This window comes from the organism of the source record quoted next, unplaced genomic scaffold, assembly GCF_019419815.1.
Source record: "Pyrus x bretschneideri cultivar Hongxiangsu unplaced genomic scaffold, Pyrus_bretschneideri_v1 Contig2, whole genome shotgun sequence".
Taxonomy (NCBI): Eukaryota; Viridiplantae; Streptophyta; class Magnoliopsida; order Rosales; family Rosaceae; genus Pyrus; species Pyrus x bretschneideri.
The window spans coordinates 12,439,369-12,444,048 of record NW_025999501.1 but is presented as its reverse complement, the minus strand read 5'-3'; positions in this window follow the sequence as shown (position 1 = coordinate 12,444,048).

Below are 4,680 nucleotides of genomic sequence, written 5' to 3'. Positions count from 1 at the left end.
TTTTACAACAGACTAATTATAAAAGTTTTTCACATAAGACTTTAGTGTAATTAGAAGTTGAACATATACAATGTAAGTTATTTTTCAACATTGCATTTTGAAAAGTTAAAAGTTAAAGTGATTAAGTATTAGGTATTTCTTGCCAATTCATTCTTTACTTTATTTATAACTTTTCCAATATTTAAATTCTTGCATTGTAAATAAGCAAACATGTATGACAAAATTATTAGTTGCATGCCAAGATTCGGAAATTGCAATGTACTCCTACCACCGAACTTAATATCAAATATTAAATCTTGCTATATGCACATTGGTGGCAAGATTGTGTTTGTATTCGTAACAGCTAGATTATAGTATCCACTTGCCAAAAAGAGTGTAAAACGTATGTTGATTAGTTAGCTTAGGTTTTATAAAACATCACTAGTAATGTTTATTACGAAAACAATTATTTAAGTCTCTACCACCTTACCATGGTCATCACAAAAAACACCTTAACCGTTATTGTCGCCATCAGTAATGACACCAATTTTGCTACTATTGTCGTCACACCACTCACCCCCATTGTTATCACAACCACCCTCCACCACTATCGTTGTTTCCATCACCACCACCACTCCCAACTATAGCATCACCATCTATGCTGCCGGCACTCCCACCATACTTTCCTTCAACCCACGTCCTCACCACCATTGTTTGATCACCCTCTGACATCATCATTGCTACCTCCACACCACCACTCCCTGCCACCATCACCATCTACGCTACCACTAGTCCCACCACCATTGCCCTCTCCTCGTGCCACTATTTCCACCACAGATAACCCACCGTCATTGCCAAATATCTTAAATATATTACAAAAACATTACTAACAAACTCTAAATTTATTATTTTCTACACTTTAGAATATGGTACCAAACACATTTTCAATTTTTTTATTTAAAGAAATCATTACCGGATTAAACCACTAGATAGGTTATAAAATCGTAGAAATGCAAATTTGTATCTATCATTTTTATTTTACAAAACAATTATTCGAAATTCGTTTTGTAAAATGTCACCCGAAGAACCCTAAACTTCTCAAATACCCAGTTAGCATTAACCAAATTGCTTGGCTTTTTGGCTAATAATAATAATCTTTGTTTTTTTTTTTCTTGATATATTGTTTTATATTGAATTTGTAAGAATGCTTTGGATTTTCAAAGATTCCTGTCGAGTGAGAAAAAGCAAAAGTAAACCCACGCCATCACAAAAACGAGGGAGAGCGCTCTTCTGCCCTGCTGTTGCTCTCTCTCACATTTCGCTTTCTTTCTTTCTTTCTTTCTTTTCGTCCTTTTTCTTTTTCCTGTTTTGTGTTCTTTTTGTTTTTCGGCTTCCCATCGATCGTATTCTCTGTTTGTCATTCGCTTTCCTTTCCCACTTGGATCCATTTTTCTGGATTCAGATCCTCTCTGGATCAATTCTGGCCTGACCTAAGGATCAAATAATCTCATCCGTTAACGTAAAATTATGCAGCTCAAATTAATTCTTTTGTCTTGGCTTTGAATGAGACCACTTCATACTCTCCCTCCCCACGCTGCGTGCTCCCCCTCCCCCTCTCTCCCTCATCTCAGATGTAGAGAGCCTCCATGAAAATCTTTCAAGTTGCTCACTATTTCTCGAGTATTAGCATCAACTGCATTGAGACAAAATTTCACCGTAGTATGATGAAGGAGAGAGGAGATTTGGAAACCAAAGGGTTTAAATATGATTACCCCACTTTAACTAATATCGAGATCTTTTATAGTAAAAACTCACACCTGACATATTGAACATGTGGTAAAGTTGTGAACAGTATCGTTGTCATTAGAGTGGGACAGGCTTGACCATCCAAAAATTCCAATATGGTATCAGAGTCCACGATTGTAGGCTTGTGCAAGCCAACGAGCTTGTGTGCAAACCAATGAGCTTGTCACTACCAGGAAGGAAACAAGTCTGAACTCTTAATATAGAAACAATCGCTGAGTTCCAATTGAAAACAAGTGGGCCCAACGTGAACTGACCTCTAAGTTTCAATTACCGATGTGGATCTCCACGTGTGAACCACTAAATGAGGTTACACGTGAAGGGGAGTGTTAAAGTCCCACATCGGTGGTGGGAAAGGAAACCTAGGGGTTTAAATATGATTACTCCACTCTAACTAATATCGATGCCTTTTGTGGTAAAAACCTACACCTGACGGGGTAGTTGGTAAAGTTGGGGACAATATCGGTGTCATTAGAGTGGGATGGGCCTGGCGATCCAAAAATCCAACATGGTATCAAAGCCCATGGTTTGGGCCCATGCAAGCCAATGAGCTTGTCACCAAGAATGAAACAAGTCTGAACTCTTAACATAGAGACAACCGTTGAGTTCAATTACTGATGTGGATCTCCACGTGTGAATCACTAAATGGGGTTACACGTGAGGGGGAGTGTTAAATTCTCATATCAGTGGGTGTAAGAAAACCAAAGGGGTTTAAATATGATTACCCCATTCTAACTAATACCGAGACCTTTGTGATAAAACCCTACACTTGACGGATTGGGCATGTGGTAAAGTTAAGGACAATATCGATGTTGTTAGAATGGGATGGGCCCGACGATCCAAAAATCGAACAATAGAGACGAAGCATGAGAGAGAGTTTTTAGCTGCGAAGGAGAAAGAGTGATCTCAGCTGCGTGATTTTATGTAAACGGCTATGATTATTTGTTCTCCAGGGTCCGCATAGAAAGGATGTGGAGAGGATTCTGATGGCATTTTCTAAACAAACAAACAAAAAAACTAAACAAAAGCAAACAAAATGATGGTTGCACTCTCCAAACAGTACAGATAAAATCCCTGTTGCAAATTCATCACTTGTCATACTCACACACTAACATACAAACGAAGACAGAATGAGACTCGGATCACACCTAAACAAATATCAAGGCGGGAAAATGTGACGTGAATATGACAGTATCTCAAATTAAATAATGCATTGTGTAGAATTTTAGTTTTCTTCTTGATATTAGAGTAAGTTAGTTTGGGTGTGAAGTCTAACTTTACATGCACTCCACATCACTCGCGAGTGTGATGTGTAAATACCATGTCGAGAAATTAAGGAATCTTGCATAGACTTATAAAGACGGCTAATCATTGTTTATAATTGATTTTATAGTGAAATCTTAACTTTTTTCAGCAAGAAGGTTAAAGTATGTAGTGACACATGATAAAATTTTGGACACCACTACCAAATTTGGCGGTTTCCGTTTCATGCAGGTCAAGTCCCATAAAAAATCAAAACATACAAAGAGACACAAAACATAACATTCCCACCAAATGTCAACCGGCCGATAAATGAGGACGCCAAGATGACGATATCTTAAACTAATCACAGAATGTCATTCAAAAAAGTTAAAACACGTAACTGCGAGTGTGATGGTGTTTTAGAACAAAATTTGGTGTTAATTATGTCCTCTCCCTAAATTTAAATAAGCTTTGGCCACATTCCATTAATTGATGAGAGCATGCATGCATCTTTTATTCAGAATATGACGTCCTACATATCTTTCTGCATTTGTGTAAAGAAATGGGCACTTAAGCTAGGGTTGGCTTTAGCTTGGCCTGCCTTTATATGCTTGGCAAAGGGCTTTGCATATATTCGTGCCCTAATGTTTGTCTGCCTCTACCTCTGCCTCTGCCTGCTGCCTGCTGCCGCTGCCGCTGCTGCTGCTGCTGTACACATAGATTCTCAGAGAGTTTCTCTCTCAGACTCTCATCTAACACAAAAATGGACTTGCGTTCCCACATTGGTGAGAGCCTTCGGTTCCCTATCCATTTTCTCCAAAAGGGCAATTAATCTGCTTTTCCAATAATTTACTTGTGATTCAAAGCAGATATCATCACCTTCCAAAATCTTTTTATATATTCATTCTTTTAGGCACATGCACGAACAGTTTGGTCATCTATTTTGTTTTGCACTTTGACAAGATTAAGTTAATCTGCATGCAAATTGTGCTTAACGTGAAAGTTATTATTTTTTGCTCGAACGATATTCTAATATATTCTAAACTACCAAAAAATGGGTTCAAACATGAATGTAGAGGCTTCCCCTAAAAATAAAAAAAAATAAAAAGGAAAAAAAGAAAACATGAATGTAGAGAGTTCTCCCTGAAAAGGTCACATGGGGTGCTTTTGTAACATGCAGTACCGTAGGACCATATTATATTGAGTACCCAGTAATATACTACTGTGCTGGTGTATAATGGGGAATGTTGGAAAAGGCAAAAAGAATCGACCCCAGTCGAGTCGAAGGTTTGATCGCTGATTGATGCAATACATGGTTGTACATTCTTTAATTGCTCATGAAAAAGAATAAAATGTGACTGATTTACACTCGTATATGTATGGTTTACGATCTTATAATATTCAAAGTTAATTTTGAGACTCGTATGATTATTTGATTATATCCGAATTGTTGATTATTTGATTCTTGTATGTTTCAGTCTACGGTTTAGATTCACAGTCTGACACACTATATGTTGAACAACCTCTCTCGAAAAAAATCTGATAAGAGAAAGGACAACCTCTCTCAGAAAATATATAATAAGAGAAATATTAAATTCAGCCTACTGTTAGATTCACAGTCTAGCAAAACATTTGTGTAGTTGATATAATTTGATT